Source organism: Mycteria americana, chromosome 5 (genome assembly GCF_035582795.1).
Source record: "Mycteria americana isolate JAX WOST 10 ecotype Jacksonville Zoo and Gardens chromosome 5, USCA_MyAme_1.0, whole genome shotgun sequence".
Classification (NCBI taxonomy): domain Eukaryota; kingdom Metazoa; phylum Chordata; class Aves; order Ciconiiformes; family Ciconiidae; genus Mycteria; species Mycteria americana.
Window position 1 is genome coordinate 42,977,219 of NC_134369.1, and position 19,380 is coordinate 42,996,598.

Genomic DNA, 19,380 nt, shown 5'->3' on the forward strand with positions numbered 1-19,380 from the left:
CATAATACCAGTACTTGTTACACTTGTAATCATACTACTTTTGACTCCTCCATCACTCCGTGCCTGTGACTAAACCGTTTGTTTTCTCCTTGCTGTTCAGATATAGTATGGAGCAACTTATTTTAAGATGCTGATATTTTTTTTAAATAATGTTTGAATAAATTTTCTCCATTACATATGTATGATACTCATTGCTATAGTATGCTAATCTTTCAAAAAATATTACTGTGACAACAGTCATGTGAAATAAGAAATATGATTAGGTCTGTTTGAATTATCAGGAACTTAGTCAAAGGAAAAATAAGCAGAAAGTAGTTGTCTGTGGCCAGTTTGATCTTACATATATCTGGGTGGGGTTTTTTTCCAAAGTACTTCCCATTACATGTGGCTGATACATATAATGCAAACCCAGAATTGAAGGTGGCATATCCTCTGTGTCGCAAAATATAAAGAAGGGCTGTGGTTGGAGCCACGGCAAGAACAGTGGGAGAAAAGGCTTTTCACAGCACTGCAAGTTATAAGTGATGAAGGGTAATTGAGACGATAAAGCCACAACAGTTTCCTCCCTTTTGCTTCTTCCCTACCCCAAAATAAATCTGTATTTGTTAACACGGAGTTCAGTTTATTCAGCACTTCGTGTGGTTGCAGCTGCAAGCTCCTACACTTCTGCAAGCCAAGTCTCACAGTCTGAGATTGGATACACAGAAAGTGATGGTGCAGTATTAGTGAAAAGTTACGTTACTTGCTCCACAAAGGAATTTAGCAGCAGGTATAGGGATGAATACAGTCCCCCAAAACGGCATCTAACTTTATAAACTATGCCATTATCTCTTCTCTTTCTCCACTTTTTTTCCTGCCTCATTCACCACATAGACTTCAAAACTTGCAACAAATGAAGGTGATTCCATGTTGTCAACAGCCTCCTTCACTCTTCAGTCCCAGTTCAACCCCAGAGCTATAGCCCAAAAGTTCAAACACATATGTATTCCTCTGGGTGCATTCTGAGCTTTGGTTTAGTTTAGTATGGAGTTATGTGATATTCCTCTTCCTCTGGAGACATTTCTGCTCATCTTCTGTGCATTAGAAAAAAGAAATGGGAAATGCTTTCTTTACCAGTGGAACAGCTGGCATAGACCTATAGCTTTAGATCTACTAGATCTTCACTAGTTCAAGGTATTCGTGCAGTGAGCTGTACAAACATGATTTCCTGCTCTACTATTGCAAATAAATTAGGACATAGCATATAAGTGGTTCCAGATACAGAGGTTGCATAGAGAACCAGATGTCGACAGTTTTACAGCTCCACCCTAATTGTGTTTTCTACTTTTGTAAATGTCAGTCTCAGTTTGTACATTTTATAGAACATCTCATCCTCAGGTTAAAAAAAAAAAAAAAATATCACATTTTTATAAAAATTAAAAAAAAAAAAAAAAGGGGTTGCCTACACTTCTTCATGCTTGATTTCAGTCAGTAAATTCTACTATGTTCTTGTTCCCTAGGTTTCCCTCAAAAAAATCGTAGTCGCTCATCAAATGTGGGAAGAGGTGAGGTTTCATTAAGCAATGGAGCCAAGCTTTCTGAAAAGTGTTTCTTCCAGTGATTGTCTCTTGCAGCTACACTAGCACATGCATTGACTAGTAAAAATTTACTCTCGTGTTACTTGTGTCTCCTAAAACTGATCGTCTTTCTACAGCCCTGAAAGAACTGTTGGGTTTCCTTGAAAAGAATCCTAAAGTAAAAGAAGCAAAATCACCACGTTCCCCAGGAAACAGATTCCTTTTGTGGATACACAATCTGAAGTGCCCTCAAGTGCTGGCTGACATTCAAGGAGCTATGCAAGAAGCATGCATGTGCAAACACAGCATACAGTTGATGGAAAAACAAACACAGAATAGCCTAACATTGGAAGCGTGTGGCAAATTAAAAAGTTCACAGACAACTATTTCTCCAGGCTTGGAGATCAGATCTAAATGACCACTTCCATCCGGTCTCAAGTATTTATTTTATTGTTGCTTAACTTATTTTAAGGAATGCAGGAGACTCTCCTCATCCTGACAGAAACATAGAAAATCTGTGCCAGTTACAAAGAGCACTAAGGAAGTTAGTTAGCTTGTTTATAATCAGTAAAAGAATTGTTCTAAAAATAATTATATTCTTAAGACTTACAGTCAAACCACATAAAAGTTTTTTAGCTGCAAACTCTCACCAAGGTACAAGTGCAACATTTTCTAAATCAGCTTAAACCAAATTTGTTCTCTATGGAAAAATGCAGTCAAGATTAAAACACAACAGACATTCTGAACTAAAACTGTGCAACATTTTCTTGCACATTTTTTAGCATACTATCTCTGAGCTTAATTATATCTTGTACATTCTGTAAACTTAATATCGACACTTGTCTATGGGAGTAAATTACATCCCCTTAACAAGAGAGTTGTAAATAAAAATGTAACTGATATTCTTTTTTTAGGTTCCTCGAATTTTAAAGGTTTCTTGACCTAAACTGATTTAATAAGTTGAATCTTTAATTTTGTTGCAGAATTTTTCTTCTACATTCCCTTTTGCATAAAGACTACAATGTAGATAAACCGATATGCTCCAAAACACTACATCTAAACTAGACCTGTATTTCTGTAGTTAAAGAAATTGCCCTTGTTCTCAGTTGTAAAAATAAATATTCCCAAAACATAAATACATCCCCAGCTATTTTTTCCCTCATCCAGCTCCCTACTTCTTCCTCTAAGTTACCTATTCCGATTGTATCGGTCGCTGCTTACACAACTGACTGATTTCTCCTTTCATGACAACACAGCTTCTGCTTCACTACTACCCCAAGAAGGTCAGGCAAATTGTAATTCTTTTTTTAATTGTAGAGAGAAAAAAAAATGGGTGCAATCAGAAATTATTAGAACCCTCGTTCAGATTCCCTCCACATTTCAAGAGACAAAGAAAGACCAAATTAGGTTTAGTATATGATGAGCAAAAGCACACCCCTTCAGCTGCAGCTCTTTTTCACAGGCATTCATGCATACTAATATCATAAAAACAAAATGCTAGAGTTGAAGACAACTTCAGAGTATCTGGGTTTTGTTCAAAAGATTTACCATTATAAGCACAAATAACATGACAAAGAGTCTTCAATTTACATTCTACTGCAATATCGTAAGGTGTCCAATATACTGAAACATGGACCAGTTTGTCCTATTAAAGCATGGCAATTTTCTGCACATTTTTAGACATGCCAATCAATTTAGATCAGAAGATATGGAAAACCATTCCAGCTTGTTGCTTTCAACCAGAAGGATTTTCCAACCTTTGAACAAGCAACCTCACAAATACTGAAAATTTAATTCTTAGTTTTCAACTGAAATACGGTATCTCTTCCAATGTGTAATATCTCTGTGCCTGTGGCTTTACTGCTAAACCTAACCCAACAAGCCTTATTCATCTTGGAGACTTCATAAATAGTTAAGCAAAAATCATGGCCGCACTTTTCTGAATCTTGTCCGATAGGAAAAAGGTGATCACTCAGAATCACCAAGAGACACATTTGACAATTTTAGGATGCAGATGTCAAGCTGCCTGAGTAGGCATTGTTCCACAACCATCCTGTTTACTTCATAGTTCCTACAGAGACTATTGTTGATGGATTAAAAGCTGTCACTCAAATGTCTTCATGTAGTCCTGAAACTGACAGGTTCGTAAAACTGATTTACACTTTTTGATTTTGGGGAGGAAGGATCACCTTTTAATTTTTATATATATGGATGGATTTCTGTTGATAATTCCTAATTACATTCATCTATTAAAAAAAGACCTTTTTATAGAGTTTGTACAAATCACCATTGGAAAAATATGCAAAAATAGCATATTTTCATGTTTGGTTAATACACAAAAACTTCTGCCAAAGCTTAGTGAAAAAACTCTGTAAGGTACAGACATCCTTCAGGGAAACTACAACTTATTTCCACATAATCCAGACAAGATAATCTACTGTTTCAGATGATCCATAATTTCACTGAAATCCATAATGTAAAATCAAGTAGTGGAAACTCATGTGGATAAATATAAAATTTATTATCTTCATCTTTGCTTAAATTTTGTTTAGACTCTCTTCTTGGTCAGCTAGAGTTGAAATATAGCTTTTTTTAATTCTTCTTAAGAAAATGGGTCAGCAAGTCCATCGTGACAGTTTAAAAAATTGTAACTTATATTCAGTAGTAAAAATAATGCAAGACAAACTACTCATTTATTTCCTACCAGGCGCTTGCTGGTAAGACAGGAAAACATATATGTAATTTTCAAACTTTAAGTGGGACAAAGAAAAGCGGAAAATGAGAAAATTTCATTTTGATAGTCATGATGCTACATAACTTTATGAACACTTTGAAAGTCATTATTTGAATTTAAAGACATTTCTGAATACTCTAATGTAACTACACCCAAGATGCCTTCAGATTTATGAGTCACATTTGATTGACTTGTGGCAATCCATTTTAAAAATGGGTTGGAGAATGAATTGAGGAGCTACAGGAACTTTTAACAAAATACAGCAGTGTACACGTTTCTAAGCCTTATGCTTTTTTACATACTATGAATTTACATGTTTGAATATTTTTCTCCTCTCTGGATAAAGAGATTACATGCATATCACTCTTTCATTCCCCTAGAAACAGTCTGATTAATTTTTAAAGAACCATTTTGTCATTAGTTATGGATTTGACAGAAGCAAAGACAGCTGAGGCACATTAATGTAGTTTCAGAAAGCAGCAGGTGAAAGATAAACAGTCTGAAACTCTGGGACATACGCGAGTCTGCACACAAGGAAACAGAAATGTGACAATAAATACAGGTAAAGTGGTGGAAAGAGATATTTACTTTTCTACTTTTTTCCCTGGCAGAAGAGAACAAATATCCACAAAGACAAATAATCCCTTCCAAATTATGTTCTTGTTTCTACAGCTTCTAGCTAAAATTAGTCTTTGTAGCAATAGTGGCTCACTTACCTGGCTGTAGTACAAACCAGCATATAGTTGAAGACATAGAGCAAATATATATATATTCCATGAAGAACAAATGTGTCACACTTTTTTAAAAAAAAAAAAATTCAAGCAAGAAATTAAAAATCCTTTTTTCCCATGAAGATTTACTTCCATAAATGTATTCATGGCTTTTTGATTCCTTCTTGTATTTAACAAACTGTTAGTTGATCATTACCTAAAAACATGGACAACGGTTGCCAATATGCTGTTCACTTTTAGTATCACAGCTAGTCAGGGAAGTCTTCAACGACCATTTATCTTCCTCCATGCAACTGCTGCCCAGAGCCTTCCTGGGCTGAACGCACCAGACCTCACTTGCACTTGGAAGCCCTGGACCTGGCTAGTTCTTGAACACCACTCAGGAATCCTTGACATCACACATAACTCCAAATAATCAAAGCTTACTGAACATCAGACTATAGATATCACATACAGTAGTAGGGGAAAAAAAAAAGTGTAAAAGTAAGACTGTAACAACTGAGAATGTTGCCTAGAATATTTACACTAAGACAAGAGACCAGAGAAGGAATGTCAAGTGAGGAACAGAACTTAAAGTCCTTTTTTATTTTTCAGTAAATGGACGCCTATGTTTCTGCAACCTTAACTTGGACTAAATTCAAATAAATGACACAACTTTAACTGTAGAACAGAATACTTTCCTTAATGTTGATAGAACTCAACATGCACAAGTAGATTGCTTATATTTTTATAAGTGACATTTAATGGGTTTTGTGCCTCTCTGTTATTCTTCCTTGCATATTAGATCTTTAGCAAATCAATAAATTAGGTCTTTAGTAAATCATTTCCCCAGGTATATATCTGGAAACACTTACCAAAATTCAAAATTGTTTCTGCAAACATAAATAAGTAAAATAAGTTTTCTGATAGAAAGCAGAACTTTCCTGATATAACCATTAAAAACACTTACAAACATTTACTGAAGTGCAACCACAGGCAGAAGAAAAGGCATTGCCTTCAGCTATGTTTATTTTGGTGAATTGATAAAAGTTACTGAGAGTCAAGGCTACATGCTGAATATTTACTGTATTAGTTTATTTTTAGATGGCTTATTAATTTGACAAACTATTCTTTCTATACCTCCAATTGGCATAAATTAATTTTAGAATTATACTTTCAAATATTGTATGTAGCACAAGAAAGCTCAAAAACTCTATTGATAGCTGCAAGAAGTTATTTTCCACCTATGTATCAGTGTACTATTCACAGAGCCAGTCCATTTAGGCAGCTTGTAAGCTGACTAAATATGCAGTGTTGGGTACAATAGCAGCATGGTCCCTCTGTAGCGTGGCCCAGAATTCTTTTTTGGACAATTCTCTTTGACAGGATTTAGAAAAAGATTTTAAGCTTTGCATAAATCACAGTACAAGCAGACAAGCAAGTGCCAGTCCAAATATTTTTGACCCCATGATAATAAATCAAATTAGTCCATTAAGTTTGTGGATACCTGCCACAAATCACTCACTAAACACTCCAAAAATTCTCAGGACAGGAGTTCAGGCAAAATGGCTAGATTTCCAGGAGTCTGACTGTACTTCAACAGTTGACACAGTCGACTAGGATGGCAGAAGCCACAGTTTTCTATTCCTGTTCATTACCTTATTTCACAGAATCAAAGAATGGTTGAGGTTGGAAGGTCCTCTGGAGGTCATCTGGTCCAACCCCCCTGCTCAAGCAGGGCTACCTAGAGCCAGCTGCCCAGGATCATGTCCAGACAGCTTTGGAGTATCTCCAAGGAGGAAGACTCCACAACACCTCTGGGAAACCTGTGTCAGTGCTCAGTCACCCTAACAATAAAAAAGTATTTCCTGATGTTCATATGACACCTCATGTGTTTCAGTTTGTGCCCATTGCTTCTGATCCTGGCACTGGGCACCACTGAAAAGAGCCTTGCTCTGACTTCTTTACACCCTCCCTTCAGGTATTCATATACTTTGATAGGATCTCCCCTGAGCCTTCTCTTCTCCAGGCTAAACAGTCCCAGCTCTCTCAGCCTTTCCTCATAGGAGAGATGCTCCAGTCCCTCAACCATCTTAGTGGCCCTTCACTGGACTGCCTCCAGTAGCTCCATGTCTCTCTTGTACTGGGGAGCCCAGAACTGGAGACAGTACTCCAGGTGTGGCCTCACCAGTGCTGAGTAGAGAGGAAGGATCACCTCCCTTGATCTGCTGGCAATGCTTTGTCTAATGCAGCTCAGGATACTGTTCGCCTTCTTTGTGTAAGGGGCATATTGCTGGCTCATTTCTGTTTAAAAAAAAAAAAAAAAGGAGGAAGTAGTGACTAAACTCCACAGTAAAGATTAAACACAGAAACATGTACAAAACATGCTTTGTATGAAATAGGATAGAGAGATGGCTACTCATAGGAACATTACAGGAGGAAAACAACTTGGAGACCCCACACAAATACACAAAGTATGGAGAATAAACCAGAGGACGTGGATGTTCTAATGCATAAGTAAGACTTAATTAGCTGGCGAAATGGCACATATGGCTCTTAAAAATGAGCTGTATCAGTCTTCTAAATAGCCAGCAGACTAATTCAAAGCACAGAACTTTAATTCCTTAGGGATTTGAGAAAAGTACAGCAGGACAGAGACACATGTAGGTTGGCCTCCTGAAGGGATTCTTTCAGGTGCAAGTGTGCCTTGCATCCATTCTTGGAGTTACACAGCACACAGTGAAACACATCACTGGTGCATTCAGCACAGCTTCCCCTCCAGTGGAACCAAAGTTGAAGTTGTGCACGAGAGCACTGCACGTGCAAGGCAGACAAAAGATACCTACTATACCAGAGAGAAAGTGTATCTTCTCAAAGCTCCCCAAGCAGTATGCTCCCCGTGCACGCACACAAATCTGTTGAGAAGTCTGCTTTGTGTCACTCACAGATGTGTGGTACACACCTAGGACCAACACCTGGTGCAAATTTCCCAGAGGTGATAAATACGCAATGTGAACTTATGCTCCTAGACCTGTAACAGACTGCACAAATAAAAACCTGGTTCCTTTCACTTTGCATTTTAGTAGTCACTAAGGCACCAGATTGTCCCTCAAGTTCTTGGAATGCATTGGTAAACATTATTAGAAGGTGAAGAAAGTAGTAAAAGGCTCTTCAAATTCTGAATACAACCAATACAAAGGAAATAACAGAATGAGACGGTGAAAAGCACTTTGGCAAAGAGCAACTACAGCATGAGAATTCATATTCCTCAGAGAAGATAGGAATGAGAAGAATAAAATGAAAGTAATGGCCTTGCAGTCCTCAATAATCTCAGAGTTGAGAAAAGTCTAAGGAGGAACCCAAATCTGCACTTCCATTAAAAAATTAAACAGGCTGAAGAAAAAACAGTAAGTGTACTAAGACTGAGCTAGGCAAATCATGTGGTTTTGGTTGACCTCAAACATAAAAGGAAGACATTCAGAAAGTGGAAACTTAGTTTAATTAAGAAGGTTGAGTACAAAACAACACTATAAACATTTAAGGCCAGACCAAAAAAAAAGGCACAAGACACTGCATTAGTAAAAAGTACCAGCAATAGAAAGTAATAATTTGACTACAGTTTTATAGTCTTAGACATATAATTAAAGTTTGCCTGCTACACTGTGGAGAGATCAGTGATATCCAGTGATATCAAAAAGGCTAAATTTTCAAATGTTTTTCTTCATCAAGCTTCATTAAAAACATCACCAGAATGAAGATGACTAACCCAGGCCAGAGAAAAAGAAATCAGAGTACTCATGCAAAGTAGATGTTTTCAAAAATGGATGACTCCGAAGAACTTCATCTAGTATTTTATAAAACAATTCAAAGCAATTTTAGTACCCTTGGAACTTGCATTTGAAAACTCATGGATGAATGCAGAAAGGTAGGACTTAATGAAAAAAACATTAGATATAAAAATCAGGGGAAAAGAGAGGAATCAGGGAATTACAGCCTGGTCAGCTAAACTTTCATCCTAAAAGTACTGGCTCTTAATTATCAGATTACTTATATGAACCTGGAAGACAGATGGGAGTTAGATGGCAAACATTCTAAATATGGTAAGAACAAATTATCACAAACCAAATCTAACTTCTCTGATAGCATAATGTGAGCTGTGGAGTTAAAGGGGAAGCGGCAGAAGCCATGCATTTTAACTTTGACACGTTTTCAAATATTTTTTGACATGACATTCTTAGAAGCAAATTTGACATTACTTATCTGAAATGGTCTTAAAACGGAGACAAAACAGATTGGGTAACTAGACCCAAATGGAGCACTTAGCACTGTCAGAAAGCAAGGACATGGTGAAGAAGGCCAGGAAGGGCAGGTTCCAAAGTGGAACCTGGTCTTGGGCCAGTTCTTTACAATTATTTCATTGACTATCTGGATGATGGGTCAGAGAAAATTCCTACCAAATTTTCATACTATATGAAACTGAGATGGACAGCAAGCACTTTAAGAGACAGGATTAGAATTCAAAAAAAATCTCCAAAAAATGGAGAAGTGTCTTGAAGAAATGAGGATGAAGTTTTACAGGGATGTGTTACTGAAGAAACAGTTTGAGAAAAGTAAGCATGGAGAACAACTGGTTAACTAGCACTTCTTCAGAAAAGGATTCAGGGGTTACATGCTGAATAAGAATGAACACATAAATTTTGAAAAGATCAAGAATAATGGTAGGAAAACTGATACTGCTTCTCTAAAAACCATTTCTTGACACCTCGCTCCACCTCTAAAAGAATCATTAAAGAAATAGATGCAGGCTCATGTCTGGAGGGCAACTATTATGTTAGCTTATTCACATAGGCTTGTTTAACAAAGATCTTAATCCCATACTCAACAGCAGACTGGCAAAACCAAATTACACAGATGAAAATTTTACATGGAAACAGGTACCTTTAGAACCTATTAACTTCCTCTTAGCAGCTGAGAGCATTATAAAAGTCAGTTGATTTCATCTCAGTTTTGGCCTTTGTTTCATTTACCTGCCAAGTATGCAGAGTTATTTGCTTAGTTTGTGGATTGGGACTTGGGGGGCCAGGGAGGGTATCACCAACTCTGTATTGAATAAATTCAAATATTTTTTATATAGGCCAATTACACCTAGTTAGATTTTGCATGATCAAAACTATTCCATCATATAAAAAAAAGTTCAGTTTCATACAGCACTGTAAATCTCTCCCTCTCTATCTCTCACGCTAGAAGAACAGTTCCATCTGACAGTCGTTATAGTGCAAATCACTACATACTAGGTAGTCAAAAGTATATTCATATTTTTAAAATGGTATTTTTGTGAGCGTGAGTATAGCACATCACTAACCAAACCCTCTTCTTATCGCAGACATATTTCCTCGTGAATGTCCAAGAATTAGGAACAAATTATTCCTAGAGGTCGTGTTAGGTTGTCTGTTGGGTTTTTTGTTTGGTTTTTTGTTTGTTTTGGTTTTTTTTTTTTTTAAACACAAAAGCCCCCATGAAAATTTTGTTTTCATGTATTCTATCAATTGTTTAAGCCCACGTTTTACAATACATTTTTCTTGGTGTCTAGCTTATCATCTGTTACCTCATGAAAGAGCAGATATAATCTATTTGGCAAGTGTCTTCAACTAGCAATCGCAAAAATCTTGTATCAAAAGATGGTATGTCAGCTAAAAAAAAAATTCATGTCCAACCTCAATGATTCTGTGTGATTTGGTGATATCTGCTTAAAATAAAGCATACAAGAAAATAAAGTATTTTTCTTAAAACTTAAAAAAATACTATCTTTGGCATCAACACAAATGAAACTGTACTATTAAAAACACATAAGCTAAGCAAGTAGGTGGAACTGCTACCTGCAACTAGGTTTAGTTGCAGCTCTCTCATTAGGCTAAAACTAGCTTCTATTTGCAGTGTAAACAAACTTGTGAAAATGTAAAAATAAAATGTATGTCCTTACTTGAAATTCTATTTTTACAAACATCCATGAGCAACAAAAAATGACCACAAAGACAGAAATATGGTCATGCTTATTTTTCTTTATCAAATAGTTTCTATAAAGGATTTTAAATCATTTATTTGACCATAAAAAATTGATTCTGCTCGATCTTTTATATTATTATGGATGTTAGTGAAAATTTCAAAAAGTGAAACGTGCACTGCAAAAGACAGCAAAGCAACTTGACTTTTCACGCTGTCCAAGTGAGATACCCCAAATTCACTCTCTCAGTAGTATCAGTCACTTTTTCATTGAGCTGCATTCGTCTATGTAACAGATATCATGCTCAATATATATTGTTGGGCAGGTGTGCTCCACGGTGCGCAAAGGACCTCTTAGAGCATAGCCCATATCCTCAGGCCTCCAAGAACGCAGCCATAGCACCCACCTGCATCTGAAGCTGGGAATGATTCACAGTCTAGCATAGAAGAAATTCATGTTAATATAACTTCTACGCTGCACAAATAACATCAGTGGTAAGTTATGTGCTTTCAAAGTATTCCAAAATGTTTTCCATGTGCATTTTAACTATATTCTGTCCCTTGTTCTAACAAACTTTTAGCCAGTCTGCATAAAGCAACATTATGAAATGAAAATTCAGGAGAATAGTGGGAAGTACCGTTGACAATTTCTTTTAGCAATCATGTATTAATATAACATATTTGCTCATCTTTATTTATGCAGTATTTTTCACCTCATTCAAGATGTTTTTGACAGTATTGTTATTAGTCATTTTGATTGATTTCTCTGAAAAGTCACACTAACTTTAAAAAAAATCATCTTTAAGAACCCAAATTTTCATGTTTTGTTAACAATATAAGTGGTTTACATTATTTTATATTAATGATGATTCAGGTAAAAGAATATGTCCAGCATATGCTTCAGTCCATGTGTTTGCTATTATAAGGATTCCAAACAAAAATATATGTACACAGATAACTTTTAGAGCTGTTTTTCATTAGGTGCCCTTCTTTTATTGTCCAGTTTTCCCAATGCAAGTCACTGCATGACAGCCTTCAGTACTTACTTTCTAGAGGAATATTTACTTGCAGAATTTTTCCTTCACCTATTGTTATGTGATTTTAAAAAAGCACAAGTTGTCACCGTGTGTTGACATGAAACTGCAAGAACAGAAATTGGACCTTTTATTATAAATACTCTTTTGTCTGAAGAAGTGTTCTATTAAATATTGTACGGTTCCATTTTCTGTATTACAGCCCTGTATCTGCTTACATTCCCATTATCAAACCCCCCATTTTCTAAGCAATAAGAGAAAATTAATTCCAGAATGGAACTCGGGGAAAAAAAAAAAAAAAGAATCCTAGTTTAAAAATTTTATTTCAAAAGCTGTTCGGTTAATTTCTTGGAAAAAACATAGAAGAGTCCACCTAGTTAATGTTTACAAATCTGATAGTTTTCCTATGAATTTCAGCATGCTTAGGCGGTTTTTTTGCACAGTATCCACAACAGTCCAAATGTATAATGCAACCACATAAATATTGTACAGAGTTTTCCTCATAAATAAGCAACACTGCACAAAATATAAAACTATCACTTTACTACACAAAATAAGAGAATTAAAAATTAAAAGGAGTACTCTATTCTTGTGTAACTAAGCTATACACACAATATATTCTAAAATTAACAAAGCGTTAATTACTATCACCACAATTTACCAAAATGATCATATTAAAAACCTCCTATTAGAAAAGCGTACAGACATATTTCCAAATGAGGTGTAATCCAATCTAACCATAGTTTTCTGGAGCAGGTGAGGTTATGTATATACATGCAGAAAGACATAGTTATTATAAAGTGTCTTTAAAGTGTCACGGACTTTTTTTTTTTTCTGAAAACTCTTGTTTAGATGCACATCTATCCTTTATATGATATCTTCATTCAAATTTGCTGTTACTAATCTCAAAGATGATAATACTTTGTAGCAGAATTTAAAGGGGGTCTATTCTTTTGAGGTTTTTTATTATTGTTTTGAGGGGCTTCTTTCAGAAAAAAAAAAAAAGAAAAAACAATAACCTACAAATTGTGTTCTGCCTAAAACTGCGTATTGGAACAATACAAAAAGATGCCAACGCATCAATCTGTCATGAGAAGGGACAAGAAAAGTGACCCTGTTCATGCAAGAAAGATGCTAGTTAGTCTAGTCAGGATCTGCCTGTAAGAGTCATAGCCCAGATCCTGAGATGCTAGGACAGTGTGATGAAAGAATTTTAGAATAAATAACTAATTCAAGAATGCTCTTTAATATTCTACCAATATTTAAGAATTTACATGTAACTAGGGAACCTAGAAACAGCTCCTTCAATTTCGTCTGCTGAGGCAAATTAGAAGGCAAAAGAGAATCTAAGAAGGCAAAAGAGAATCTAAATCACAATTATTTGCATCCATTCAACCTAGTAATAATAAAGCTTGATTTCCAATGGATTTGTCTCATGATTGTTTGTAAATTCTGATGTAAAATTTTCTATGCTTAAGCTAGTTGGAATGTCTGTCTCCCATATGAATTCTCTGCAACCTAATAAGCCTGAGCTCCAGGGCAGCCTACCTTCAGTCAGGTTACTTGGCTCCTTGTTCTACCCAGATGTTGGTTTCTCTGAAAAAACAGAACTAAATTCTCTTTGATATTTCTAGTCTTCCATCAAATGTAACTGAAACCAGCCAACAGGGGGGGGGGGGGGAAGGGGGGAGGGGGGGGGAGTAGGGGGCGCAGAGCTGACAGAAGGAGGAAGATGACAGAACATCGAACGTGTAGTCTTAGACTTAGAAAACCAAGACCTAGTTTCTTGCAGTAGGGTCCATTCCACCCACCTGTCATTTGTCCCCATTCCCCTGCTGACCTTTCAGAGCAGCTGTGCAGTAAACTGGATCAGATAACCGATAGAGGAAAAGTTAAATGCATGCTTAAGTGCTACATACATAATATTCAGTTCAAGAGAAAAACTAAGTGTTCTGAAAACCCAGACATTTACATATTAAGCAATTATTCTAATCACTACTATATGAAATAATGGAAGAACTGAATTATGTTGGAATCAGATTAAAAGACTGTCCAGATTAAATATCTCCATATATAGTATATATAGTTAAACAGAAGCTCTGACTTACTGAACTGAAAAGCCTTCACTGTCAAATTTTTAAATACCAAGAAAAATTGTAAGCAGTAGAGAACACTAAAGTAACCACAGGGAATGGAATTATCTTTACAAATAACCAAACATTATAATTTCTCTTTTTTAACTTTTTTCCTCCTTATCTATCTTTATAGGAAACCCAAGCATGAAGATACAAATAACTTACTTAACAACAATTTTATTTCTAGCCTTTCCCTGGAGGTTTAAAAGATAATTAAAAAAAAAAATCCGTAAATTCTTTTAAAAATATAAATACATAAAATACTATGGAAAAATAGTATTTTATTTCCAAAAAGAAAAAGAAAGATTAAATGGCATAATAAAGTACACAAGGGAAACTGCAACAATTTGCAACTTGATGGAAATTCAATATAAAATAGATAAAACAGATTCCAATATGAATCTGTAAGCCGTGGTCCCCAATATTACCACCTAAGAAACTGCAAAGAAGGAGTAAATTTAGATTATTTTATTGCACAAAACTACAGACTGCTACACAGAAAATGTAAATTTTACTTCATAATGGAAAGAGCTTTTTTTCAGTTTTTATCCCTTGGAACTTCAGAATCATTCAGGTTGGAAGAGACCTTTGGAGGTCATCTGCTGCTTAAAGCAGGGTCAACACTGAATTCAGATGAATTAGAAAGCTCTAAATTAGAAAACAAAAGGTGCGCAGCTCCAAACAGTTGAGTCAACCACAACGTTAAGAGTTTACAGCAGCATCTTTCTGATGCCTATGACAACTGTATGCCCCCCTTCTGATAATAATGGGCTGCTAAAAAAATTTTCCAGTAAGGTTTCAGCTGCTATATGTACTTCCTCACTTATACATCAGCTGAAGTCACAAGAAATGTGAACCTGCAACAAAAACGATTTGGCCACTTTTTCTTGTTTCACTGGCAATGAGATAGTGTCGCAAATCATCATTTCTATGCTTCTTTTCCCATCCCATTTACTTAGGGGAAGACATAACAAACTCCTTGTTTCAAGGAGTTTCAAAACTACCCAAAACTACCCAAAACTTTCCCCCAAAACAAGGGAAAACTTGTTTCAAAACTACCTCTGTGATATAAAATCTCCAATAAAATATTCCCTGTCATACGCTTCAAAACAGAACATTTCACAGAACAAAGATCAAAAAGAAGAGAGGTCATCTACCCTTATTACGCTGATGTTTCTGTATTTTTCAATACAAAAAATTTAGTGACATTTTACTCTGATAATGAGAGCTATTTCTGGCTCCTTTAAAATCAGAAAACTACAGAAATTCCAGGACACCAACAGCTGAAGAAGACTCTGAAAAAAAATCTCTCCTTAAAATTAGGAATTTATTTGAAGTTGTGGGAGTTTTTTTGTTTTGTTGGGTTTTTTAACAAAGAAAAAATAATGAAGGGGGAAAAAAAATAATCTTATTTTTCTACATGAAAACTAAAATTTGATTATGTGTTAAAATGTTTCAAAAAATCCAAACCAAAAAAAGTTACATGAAAGCACCTTGATTTTTCCTGCAAACAGACATATTTTCATACTGAGAAACACCTGAAACACAAATTTGTATATCCATATTCTGATATAACCACAAGAAGAAAAAAAAAAAAAAGGTTTCAAAAACTTCCAGTAACACTGTCACTTCAAAGGCTCTATACGTAAAAAAAAATTATCAATACAAGGAATGATTCATCTTTTCTTTTCTTGAAAGGGGTAAGAAATACTTTGTTGACATTTGCTTTCCATTGACATTTTAGTTGCATTTTTCTATCTTACAAGAAAATGCATAAGAAAAGTAGTCCCTTCCACAGTACATCTCGGTCTGTGGAAGGTCTCGGTCTGTGGAAATTACTGAAGAAGAATACTAAGAAATTACAAATCAGAAAAAATTAACAATATACTGGAACGAAGGGCAACTTCTTTGTACCAGAAGAAACAACTGTAGAATTAGCACACAAAATATGAGTATTTGAACCAAGAATTCATTCACAGAATTCTAACCAGACTTTCTAACCATGAAAGATACCTAGAACGTATTTTATACACCATAAAAATTTCTCATACAATTTAAAACGAATCCTTAATATATATTGTAGTTAATACTACTACAATTCATTATAATAATTTTTAATTGTTATTTTCAACTAGCAAGTATCTATATACTAACAATCATCATATCCTAACATTTTAGAAACATTCTAAGGATATATTACATAAATATTAATCAATATTTCTGGTTGAATACACACTTATTTTTACTGTAAATTCTAAGATTTATCAAAAATCACTTATTTATAAACTCCTACATATGAAATTCTTAGATAGTTTACACAGAGTAAACACTTCTGTTAAGATTACTCATAGTCAAAATCCTGCTTTATTCATATTTAGTCCTCCTCAGTATCAATATGCTATTCAGAAAGGGAAACTAATATGTTAGGGAAGTGACTTGTTCAGTGGCATCGATGGCCAGCAGGAGTCAGAGAAATGATCAAATACATGTTTCCCAGATTCAGCATTTTCTGTATCCCTTAATACCAAAGCTTGTAAAGCCAGCACAGCAACGCATTTCATTATACCTGGAGATGCAAACTTCAAAACACTAATCCTAGTGCTTACATTTCTAATTCTAATAGAAAGGATTATTTCCTTAATACAGACAAAATAATGTGTGTGTAGGGAAAGCAAAAGTTCTTTCATAATGCTACAGTCACATACATAAGAAATTCTTTATAAGTCTAGAGAAAGAATAAAATACAGATAATTCTAATTTAAAGCTTCATGTATTTTCAAATTGCTGCAGAGCTGGTTGATCATCTAATTCATGAAGATCTGAATGCAAACTTTGGAATCAAATAATAACATGTCTTGGATTAAAAGAAATAGAATAGTTATTAATCTTTATAAATGTATTTGTAATTATCATGAGGTTCAGTCTCAATTTTTGTTTTTTAAACTCTTTATCATGCTTATATGAGTACAGATATCAACATGGCAAGTGACATTCAACATTCATTTTTGATTGAAACATGTTGGGAAAAGAAGGGGGTAACAAGCCACACTAGTGAAAGATTTTTATGCACTCCTATTCAAAAGATGGAAATTAAACTTTGACTTGCCCTTTGTGAAGGCTCTCTCTTGTTATATACTGATTTTTGTTGTTTTCATAACGTCTTTCTTCTACTGCTAAATAGAGGAAAAAATTGTGACATTATTACTCAAAAATTGATTTCTTAACAGAAAAAAAATACTTCCTAAATTATAGGTAAACAATGCAGCTTCACTCATCAGCAATGTATGACATACACCCAGTATTTCATGAGACCCATGAAGGACTTCTTTCCTTCAGATCTTTTCCTGAGGCATCTCCAAATTCATTCTAGCAAGTTTTTACATATTATTTACCTCTCAAATAAGGAAGCAGACATTTGCTGAGCTTTTAAACTGACCCTATGAAGATTTTTGTTCTTAGGCTACCTTTGAACAAACAGGTCCGATTTTCAGTAGCTTTGAAAGTTTAGAAATTCTTGTTTTGCACTTTAGTCTTCAAAGGGGATTTCATCCTTATTCTCTTATCTAGGTTATACCCAAAAAAGTGAAACTTGCCAAACTGTCAGTAAGACTGCCACAAATTTGGTTTTCCTTTTGTAACAACATAAAGCACTTACTTCTGGGTAAACCAAGATAGTTAACAAAATTATGTGACCACTATGAAACAACATGCAAAGCTATACAGTACTTTGAATGCTACCAAAATGTTGTCAACATTCTTAAATTTAAGCATACAATTGCACATACAATTATGCACAATCTGTGCATGCACAGCATGTTAAGATATGTTGAATAATCAGCAGCCAAATCTTAGCTTAGATTGTATGCCATTAGTTTACTCAATGGCTGTCAGTCCAGGATATTAACTTTAGATGCCTAAATTACGTAGTGTGACCATTTGACAAGAGCCTGTTAAGAAGCACAGAAAAAATGAACAAAGCGGGACGCAAAACAAGAAATAATATGACAAACACTAACTTTAGGTTTGCTTTAACCTTGGCCTTCCCTCTAAGCCCTAACAGCAAGTTGGGATCTAAATAATGCATCGTTTTTCCTGTAGAACATCTCTAACATGCACATGTCCTCACTGTGAAGACAGATAAATCGAGCATGTCCTCATCACTTCACTTCTCAAGCAGTATATGGTCTTCCTTCCCTGAAAAATTACACATTGTTCCACTTAAAACAATCTTTGCAGCAGATGGGTGTATTATTTCATTTTATCATTCCTTCTTTTCATCTTTGCACAGACCGACCCCCTTCACCATTCCACAAGTATAGATAACTCAGCAGGCCCCTCCCCCACATAACAATTTTTTATTTCTAATCTGTAAGATGTGAGGTCTTTATTTCATATTGAAAGGGCTGGTGGTTTTTACTAACCATTTTTGCTAACCACAGGTTTCCATGAGGAACTTTTGTGCTTTTGCCCACAACTTAAGATAGATTTCTCATAGGGCTTTCTTCAAAGATATTGCTGATAAACTGGTGGTTTTAATGCTGAGGTATCATTCCATGTGGTTTAAGATATGATGTAATAACCAGCTGCCCAGCACACCTTGGCTGCAAAGTATTGAAGGCAGGGACTTCTCTCCTGTACACAACATAGCATACAATAAGGCTCTATCATAACACAGGCTGCTTAATATCTATTAAGCATTCATGCAACAAATGTACACACATAAGCATAAGGATTTAAAAGCACTGTTAGAAATAGTTTTTCCAGCTGTTTTCTACCTCCTCTTTTGTAGGTATATTTAACTATCAGATATAACTTCTCTTTTTGCTCTATGGTACCCTCTTTAAATATACTAGGTGATCTCATACAAAGCGTCATGGTGACTACTTCAATGTAGCACCTTAATAGCGATATTCTCAAAGTTAACAGTTAATGCCTTTTACAAGCATACTACTATCAAGATTTACGATTTTAATTTTTTTTTCCAATCAGAGACAAACAAGAGGCTGCAGATACAACACAAAGCATGAAGAGAAAAACATGGATTGATTAAATGCATATATAGGTTGTGTCAACTCCCAAACTAATTTTAACTGTGGCTTACAGGGGAATGCCACTACATTAACTTGAATATTAGTTTAATTATTGATCATGTTGAACTGCATACCCCGAGAATCACAGAAACATCAGAACCTCTGGAAGTTATCCAGTCTG

The 19,380-nt window shown here is 35.2% G+C and overlaps 1 protein-coding gene across 2 annotated transcripts in view; it reads right to left on the bottom strand.

Annotated features, from left to right (window-relative positions):
- The window catches only part of PRKD1 (protein kinase D1), a 152,202-nt gene that overhangs the window by 122,148 nt on the left and 10,674 nt on the right, over positions 1–19,380 (bottom strand). Inside the window, exon 2 of one of the 2 annotated variants that reach the window (XM_075503061.1) lies at positions 6,508–7,304. The exons of the other annotated variant lie outside the window; for it this stretch is intronic. The gene's annotated coding sequence lies outside the window, so the exon portion shown is untranslated. The remainder of the gene's footprint in view (positions 1–6,507; positions 7,305–19,380) is intronic. 2 annotated transcript variants of the gene reach the window in all.